This window comes from Sapajus apella, unplaced genomic scaffold, assembly GCF_009761245.1.
Source record: "Sapajus apella isolate SASKATOON/1434 unplaced genomic scaffold, GSC_monkey_1.0 scaffold19, whole genome shotgun sequence".
NCBI lineage: Eukaryota > Metazoa > Chordata > Mammalia > Primates > Cebidae > Sapajus > Sapajus apella.
In genome coordinates, this window is record NW_022436959.1 from 17,504,370 (window position 1) to 17,514,040 (window position 9,671).

At 36.8% G+C, this 9,671-nt stretch overlaps 1 long non-coding RNA gene across 1 annotated transcript; it reads left to right on the forward strand.

Annotated features, from left to right (window-relative positions):
* Positions 1-1,236: 1,236 nt before the first annotated feature.
* On the forward strand, positions 1,237-9,145 carry LOC116557534. The gene is made up of 4 exons (XR_004271557.1): positions 1,237-1,314; positions 1,397-1,469; positions 5,689-5,719; positions 8,683-9,145. It is a non-coding gene; the product is annotated as an uncharacterized LOC116557534 (long non-coding RNA).
* The last annotated feature ends 526 nt before the right edge of the window (positions 9,146-9,671 follow it).

Below are 9,671 nucleotides of genomic sequence, written 5' to 3' on the forward strand. Positions count from 1 at the left end.
TCAGGATGACAGATCTAAAGATTACTTTTGCAAAGGAAGAGGGATTCTGAAAGGGCAAAGACAGGAGAAGAAAACGGAATTTGTTGGGGGAACTTTGGAGTTAAATCCAAGAAATCTTGAAACACCTCACTTCTAGTTCCTTTGGCATATGCCCAGTCTAGCAAAAGCGGTTATTGCTGTGGAGAGTACTGGAGGCAGGAGGGAGTGCTAGAATTGGGGTAAACCACAGCAGCTAATTTCTCTTCATAACTGTCAGGCCTCAGAGCAAGAAGTTTCATTGACAAGAGTGAATAAGATGTGACTAAGTTGCATTTTGGCTATTTTGGGGGGGGGTCAGCCAGTTCTTTGATATGATAGCTATTTTATAAAAGTCATTTACAGATTAAGATGACATGCCAAAGTTAGCTAATTTTAGAAGCAGTCATATTATAAAATTTATTCTGTGACTACCAAAATTGTCATTTTCTAATACCTCACTGATCTTGAAATATAAAAGTTTATTCTTTTCTATCAAGACTGTGACAATTCAATGTTTTCTCTTTTGATAACTATTTTGATACTGAAAGCTTATTCTACATGGTTTATTTGATGTGTTTTAAGTCTTACATGAGTGGATCAAGGAATTCTTAAGAAAAGGTCAAATGAGAGAATATGAGAAATGTAGGTGCTTCGGTAGCCACGTGGTCATCGGTAAATGAGAATTTTGAAACTGTTATTTCATAAGTTTGTATCATAGCTAATCAATTTAGTACACTTTTTTTGATGAGAGGTGAATCACACATTCACCTGAACTGGCATCCCAACTGTGTATTTCCTAAGTGACAGGACAAGGGGAAGCACATGATAAATATTTGTGGTGTTCTGGCATCAATGCCTCTGATGTTTTGAGTTTAAATAATCTGTAGCATTCACTATCAGCCTTGACATTGATTCTCTCAGGTTATGATTTGTTCTACTGTTTAATAGTCCCTTTTATCCTTATCAGCCCAACGCATTCACATTAATGTCCATACTTTTCTATTTTAGTTATAGGCATTTTAAACAATCTCACTTTTGAAATATAAACATTGTGATTTAGGGATCCTATATTCCCATTTTACTCAGTACATTTCCATCACATTGCTGTCCTAGGCAAAGAAAAGGAGATGCCAAAAAGAACCCTCAAAACCTTAAGTAATTATTTTCAGAGCCAGGCATGAGGACTCAGCTTGATACTAACACTGCATGAATGGTTGGCCCTGTCACACCTACATATAATTGATGACATGTCCACTTTGCTTTGTAGGGCCTCCTGAATAACATCCTTCCTTGAAGGTAATTATATTTATTTTTAATTACTAACTTTATATTGTATAAAATACATATGATTTATTATTTTCTTTTAAAACCCATTCAGCCTACCACTGAAATGGAAGATCCTGTTGTGAGAGAAGCAGTACAAAGAAAGAATGTACAGACATCGAGAGCAGGTACGTTTTCAATACAAATAGAATGCTGGAAATAAGTACATTAAATGACTGGAAGTACTCACATTCTTCTTCTAATTCTTTTCAATGTTATTGTTGGTATCCATTTTTCAATAAAAATAAACTTAGAAGTATAAGAAAACAAAATGTTAAAAATGTTTTAACTCAGATGTTTCTATTTTAATGTTTTGAATAGCATAACATTTCCAATATTGAATTTTTATACTTGTCAGGGATTCAAAGCAGTGAATTTTGAGACTCTGAGATATCTCCAGTGTCTTATATGCTAGTTGGAGTTCTGATATTTACCTAAAGGAATGCTTTACTTAGATATCAGTTTCTGTATTAACATTAGAGAGTTGCTGTTAATGTTATTACACCGATGATCTGAAGCCAATGAGATGTTCTAACAAGCAGACTGTGTATGCATGTGTGTGTATGGATGTGTTTGTGGCATATTTGATTATTAAAAACTATGAAAATATTCATTCATAACTGGAAGACAGTCTTTTACAATGGTGGTTTTGAGACTTTTTGTTATAAAATTTTTTAAAAAAAATAATTGCATAGAGGCGACCAACATCATGAACATCATTGAGGCTACCAACATCATTGGCTGTTTTCCATTTCAATACCCTTTTGAAATCCTTAACTATATTGCGATGCTCAGAAATAATATGCAGAATTTTTATTTGTGTCCTAAAATGGAAGGTGAGTGGTTCCACACTTTACATATCTTTCTGCCACTTTCTTTTGTGTACTTTGTATTCTATTTTCCAGATGTAGCCACATTGATACGATTAGCTCTGGTTTAATTCATTTTACACTTTTCATTGTATTCCCTTATACCACTCTACCACATTTAATTAGACTTTCCTGTTGCTGATAAATGAAGAGAAAAAAAGAACAATACGCTGGGCGTGGTGGCCCACACCTGTAATCCTAGCACTTTGGGAGGCTGAGGCGGGTGGATTACGAGGTCCAGAGATCGAGACCATGCTGGCCAACATGGTGAAACCCCATCTCTATTAAAATATAAAAAATTAGCTGGGCATGGTGGTGTGTGCCTGTAGTCCCAGCTATTTGGGAGGCTGAGACACAGAAATCGCTTGAACCCGGGAGGTGGAGGCTGCAGTGAGCCAAAATTGTGCCATTGCACTCCAGTCTGGCAGCAGAGCAAGACTCTGTCTGAAACAAAAAAAGAAAAGAAAAATTATCGTCAGATTCAAAGGGGCTTTTGTTTAATCAGTTTGTATCTGTGAATATTTACTATATGAGAGTTTAAGGCTGAGAAGTTCAGAATGCAAGCATGAACCACCATATTTTACAAATGCCCTTAGAATTATGACTCATGAGCCTTTAGCCTACAGTTATGACAATTCATTTCTCTAAAGAAGTTTACTGTTCTCTATAAAAAAAAAAAAAAAAAAAAAAGACTGAAAATAGCAAATGACATTGTCTTATTTGACCTCTTGGACATCCTTGAATGAAACTGCAACTTACTCATGTCAAAATTCAGAACCAATGTTTTGAACAATATATATAGTTTGTGAATGAGCCCTTGATGAAGAAAGGGCCTTTCAAGTTTTACTTATGCATTTTTTGCTCTTTATCTTCACTTGTCTTACAAAAGCTTAAATTCAAGTTTTATTTCTACAAAACCCAGGAATATAATTTTTAAATATATTTCTGTCCTGTCTCATGTCATTGTGAACTCTTCAGATCTAATGTGGACCTAGATTTATTTTTACGTGGAAACAATTAGATTTCTTTCTTTTTTTTTTTTTTTTTTTTTTTTTTTGTTGTTGTTGTTGTTGTTGTTGAGACAGAGTCTTGTTCTGTGATGTGGTTGAGTGGATAAGCTCTTAAAGCAGTAATCTTTCCAGCGGTTCTTTCTGTGGGAAGTGAAATGGCAGATAAATTTGGGCCTTGTTACATGTAGGGCAGAGCATATGGCTACCACTAAGTAAAACACCCAGCACCTTCCCCAAGAGTATTGGCCAGCGTAACACAGTAATATTTCTTGAGCTCTTCACTGGCAGCTGGAAAGTTGTTGCAAGAATCCCTGTTTCTGGTCTGATTCCTATGTTTTGCTGACTTCTGGTGATAGGGTATTTTATCCAAAACTGAACAGTTTTAACCAAAGAACTAGAGAGAATGTGTTGTGTTACAAAGAAGGAAGTGCAATAGTTCCCCCTCAACTGTGGGAGATACATTCAAAGGCCCCCAGTGAATGCCTGAAAGCAGAAATAGACTGAATCACTCACTGTTTTTTTCCCCTATACTTACATATCTATGTTAAAATTTAATTTATAAATTAGGCACAGTAAGAAATTAACAACTAAAAATACAATTGAAAATTATAGTAATATACTGTAATAAAAGTTATTTGGATGTGGTTTCTTAAAATATATGGTATGGTTCTCACCCTTTTACCTGTGATGATGTGAACTGATATAACGCCTATGTAATGAGATGAAGTGAGGTGAATGATGTGGGCATTGTCACATAGCGGTAGGCCGCTATTCACCCCCTGACTCTAAGTCAGAAAAAACATAGTCAGCTTTGAGTGTTCCTGGACCTTCAGGCCCTAATGATGTTGATGGCTGGATGCAGATGACCATGTTGATGACTAATGGCTGGTCAGCACATGCAGTGTGAATGCACTGGAAAAAGGAATGGTTCACATCCTGGGATGGATAGAGGGTAAGAGTTCAAGATTTTATTGTGCTCCTCAGACTGGCACACTAACACGATTTGTTTATTTCTGGAGTTTTCAATGTAATATATTTGGAATACGATTAGCTGTTAGTAGCTGTAACCACATAATTCAAAACTGCAGATGTAAAATCTGTGTTTGGACTTTGACTCATTTCTTGGTGTACAATTCTTAAACTCCTTAGAATTTCCAAAGTGATGTCTTTTGGCGTGCTACCAATCGATGGCTGGAAGTTCCTAGGCAGATTTAGGATGGGAACTGGTCACCATCCTGAAGACATGGCTGATTAGAGGGTTGAGATCTTCTGTCTCACTCTGAAAACTCTGGGGAGGAGAGAAGGGCTGAAGGCTGTCAGTCACCAACAGCCAGCGATTACTTAGTAATGCCTATGTACTGAAGCTTGCAAAGACCCAAAGGGACTGGGCTGGGAGAGCTTCCAGATCACTGAATAAATGGAGGTTCCTGGAGGGTGGTGTGTCCTGAGAGGGCATGGAATCTCTGTGCCACTAGTCCCATACTTTGCACTATGCATCTCTTCATCTGTACCTTTTGCAATGTCATTCATAGTATACTGGTGTGTTTCCCTGAGTACTTGGAGCCATTCCAGCAATTCAGTTTAACCCAAAGAGGGAGTCCTAAGAACCCCAATTTGAAGCTGATTGGTCAGAAGTTCTGGAGTTTCAGACTTAGGACTGATGTAGGGAGGCAGTCTCATGGGACTGAGCCCTTTACCTGTGGAATCAGATGCTATCTGCAGTGAGAACTGAATTAGATGACACCCAGTTTGTGTCATCTGCAGACGTGATTGGTTGCTTGTTGGTGGGGAAAACCTTTCCACACATTTGGTCACAGAAGACTTCTTTGTTGATGTTTGTTGCTGCGATGTGAAAGCAGAGAAAAACATGGGAAGTGTGTCTTTTCCACACATACAGTGGATAAGGGGTACTACTGTTTACTCTGTTTTAACTGCCCCCTCATATTTTGGTCCAGAAATCATGCTGTTTGACACTGGTCACTCATTCTATCTGTTCTGCTAATATCACTTTTAGCCAGTTTCATAGGGTTTGGCTAGGATGACTTGTATACTGCAGTTCACTTGTACATATTAAATTTTGATAAATTTATTCTTTATATTTAATAAATAAAAAGGGAGGTAAGAGTTCTTACTTCATTAATTACATACCAATAGGTATAATTTATATTAATTCTAATAAGGTCCCAGGTATGGTTCCAAAGGAATACTTTGTATACATAAGTCCCATACTTTAAAGAAGAGTGATCTAAATTATGTACACAACTGTGCATACTTTTTTTTTTTTAAATGAAGGTAGAGTCTTGCTATGTTTCCTAAACTGATCTCAAACTTCTGGGTTTCTCAAGTGATCCTCCTTCCTCAGCCTCCCAAATAGTTGAAATTACAAGCATGCAAGACTGTACATTCTTATGGTTTTAATATTCTATACATTATTGATTTAAAATGCATTTTACCTTTTTCTTTAATAGATTCTGGGAGTTCCGATGAATCTGCAGTCAGGTAGGATTTTACAGATGTAAAAAATTGTTAACTAAGAAAATATAGATGAAAAAAACATCTATTGACTGTTGTATTCTGGGCTAAATACCCTATTATGTGCTATGTATTTATTTCATAAAGCCATCACAATGTGTTTTCTTATAACCTACTGTTTATTAAATAGGTAACTGTGGTTTAGAGAGGTTAATTGGATCATGATCCCATAGTTCACAAAGTAGCTCACCAACAGTTTGACTGTCAAGTCAGCCTATCTGGCTTTCAAATCTTTTCTCTTGGTCCTCAGTACAGATTGATAGAGTTATCTGTGCAGCCCTTTTATCAATGTATAGGTCTGAATAAGAATAGTCAGATTAATTATGTTAATCAATGTCTAAATTAATGAGTTTAAGTTGAACTCTCATTTTAAGTTACTGTTAGAAATGAGGTTAGTCCTTGAGTTTGTCCTAATAAATTTGACAATTTTTGTGGTAACCAGCAACTTTTTTTTTAATTAACCATCAAAGCCCTTAGGGCAGAGTAAAAGTTTGGCCATAGGACTGGATGTTTTACAAAATGAAGATTTGGCAAGTCTTGGAGAGAAATTATTTAACTTCCCAGTTCTGTTTTCCTTGTAGGCTAGTATTTCTCCCTACTTCCATAATGCTTTTTTATTTTTTGTTTTGCTTTTTCCATGATTTTTCTTCCTTGGTGTTTCTTGTTATGTTTTCAAATTCCTCTGGCTATGTATTCCCAATTTTCCTATAGACAGAACCAAAAGCACATAGAATTACAGAAATTTAAGGAATCTTAGGACAAATTAAAATATCCTCTAGTACTTCAATCTGTGTTGAACGTCCTGGTCAAATGATTTTCTAGATAGAGAACTTCAGAATCAAAGAGATTAGGATGCTTTTTTTCAGACATAAGACATGGTAGAAATGAGATTTGAACTCGTTTTAAAGTCCAATACTCTTCCTTCTTTTTTTATTCTATTGGCATGTTTTTTTGTTTTTGGGTTTTGTTTTTTTTTTTCTTCTTTTTTTTGAGTCAGAGTCTCGCTACTGTTGCCAGACTGGAGTACAATAGCACAATCTCAGCTCACCGCAACCTTCGCCTCCCGAGTTCAAGCGATTCTCCTGCCTCAGCTTCCTGGGTATCTGGGATTACAAGCATGCACCACCATGCCCTGATAATTTTCTATTTTTAGTAGAGATGGGGTTTCTCCATGTTGGTCAGGCTGGTCTCAAATTCCTGACCTCAGGTGATCTGCCTGTGTCAGCCTCCCAAAGTGCTGGGATTACAGGTGTGAGCCACCACACCTGGCCTGGCATATTTTAATAATACAAAGGGGGAGTGAGTCTGGTGCACCCAGTGGATAGAATGAGAATGGAATTAGCTGGTGAACTCAATGGCTATGGCTAAGAATGGAATGAGCAGGGGAAGGCCAAGTTTGAGGGAAAACAACACTGGATAGAGATTATTCAATAAGAGATTAGAAAATTGGGGTTTATGACAAGTCTGATAAAAAGATAAAGGACATAAGATAGTGGGAGTTATCTACAAAGGCACATTAAAATAGAGGGTTCAAGGAAGCTCTAAACAGATTGCTGTGCTTTTTTTATATCAAGAACTGACAAACCTCAAGATTTTTGCTGTAAGATAATAAAACATTTGAAGACCCTGGGAGGAATCTCTACAGCAGACAGAAATGTGGTATCATCTAATTCCATCCTGACTTGCAGAGGGGTGGCTTAGAGCCCCTTGGGTACTGATGGGCTGGAGATAGCTTAACTGCATAGATCTGTGGCCCAAGGCAGGTATCTCCTCATCTCTGCCTTTTTTCCCAATTCACTGAAGTCCTTCCCATATCTATGCAGACTCGGTCAGGGGCATTGCTGGCTATCAAATTAATCATGAAATTCAGCTGGGTAGCTGGAGGTGTGTCTGTGCTGGTAGTTAGTAGAGACTCCAGTTAGGTTGTTATTTCAGGAGCAGGGATATAAAGCGCTCCCACTCCTGGTCATTTGAGGCCATCATTTCAGGGATCTGTGCTTTCACAGACTCAAGATTTGAAGATTGGAAACTGCCATGGAGCCCTGCATAGGTGGAATCTGGAAGTGGGAAACCACAGAAAGATATTTAGATAGTACTTAGGGAAATAGAGGTACAACTGCCAGGACTCTGTTTTTCTAGCAGTCCCTCTCGTTGGATATCTGAGTGCCTATGAAGGTTTTTAAGGGCTTATTAGTTTATGTGGACCTGAATAAGGTAGGATGTATAAAGTGAAAATAATTGGATTTTTATAATGTTAATGTTTTAATCTTTCTGGGAAGAGTATCCTCAATAAGAAAATATACCTTTGTTATTAGACTTTTGCACATTTAACTCTCACACAATTCAAATACAGCAGGGGATTCTCTGTGTTCTTTTAGAACAAAGGAAAGCACTGGGACCTTCTTAAGTGGTTTCTATGCTGAGGAATCAAGAGAGCCATTTTGAAGTGACATAGATTAGTCTTTTAATCAGAGATAGACAAGGGACAGTGGATCTTTGTACCTTGTTTTAGGTCATAAGGTTCCTTCCAGTTTAGGTGACAAAAGTTATGTCATCCATTAATTGAATTTCACGTTCTGCTTCAGGAAAGATAATTTGTGAGGGTAAATTATTGTCAAGCTCTGTCAATATATTGGCTGTCACTATTTATTATGAAGCTCAAGGTCAGTTTTCATTGAATATATTATAGGTTTAGACAGCCAGAGGCAAAAATAAGTAACCAAAATCTATTTTTAGAACAGAGGCCATATTTTAATTGTATCAAGAAATGTTATTTAATATACAGAAAGCTGACCTTTTTCCAGATTGCATTTTTGTTTGTTGGAGGGGGACGCTGAATATGAACTGGAAAAAATAAAAAATTTAAAAAAAAAAAAAAAAAAAAAAAAAAATCAGCTTGCTCATTTTTATTGTACATTTTTGCTCTAAAGCATTTTCCATGAACTGTGTGTGGATTCATGCCCTAAACCAGATGATGAAGACCTGTTACTACCAAGGTAAAGTGGTCTCTTGTAAAATTTTCTCACTCAGTCAACTTTTGCATAGTATTTACTTTTTTTAAATTTAGCAGTGGTTTACCTATTATTGTTTTATGATGGTTATGGAAAGTTGGCCAAACAAAACTATAGACATATGGCTAGTTGATTAAAAATTTTTATTAATGTTGGTAACAAAAGATTGTGACAAAAGTACTGTGACAGGGTGGGGGCTAAACAAAAATGAACTGGAAGATACATAGCAACAGAAAAATCACCTTAGGAAATGTTTTCCCCAATACAAAAAATATGAAATTTGGTTAAAGTTTAAATATTAATACTTTGACTTTTAAATTGTACTAGTGTGACATCTGTATTTTTGCCAGTATAAATCTTCAGTGGATCAAATTACTTTGTAGTGGCTGGTACTGGTTGTTCCTTTACATGTTTAGTGGTTCCTTCAGGAGCTCTTGTAAGGCAGGCCTGGTGGTGATGAAATCTCTCTGCAATTGCTGATCTGTAAAGGATTTTATTTCTTCAATTATGAAGCTTAGTTTGACTGGACATGAAATTCTGGATTGAAAATTCTTTTCTTTAAGGATGTTGAATATTGGCCCCCACTCTCTTCTGGCTTGTAGGGTTTCTACTGAGAGATCTGCTGTCAGTCTGATGTGCTTCCCTTTGTGGGTAACCTGATGTTTCTCTCTGGCTGCCCTTAGCATTTTTCCCTTCATTTCAACCCTAGTGAATCTGGTGATTATGTGCCTTGGGGTTGCTCTTCTGGAGGTATATCTTTGCCATGTTCTCTGTATTTCTTAAATTTGAATGTTGGCCTGCCTTGCTAGGTTAAGGAACTTCTCCTGGAAAATATCCTGAAGAGTGTTTTCCAACTAGGTTTTATTCTCCCTCTCACATTCAGGTACACTGATTAAACATAGATTTGG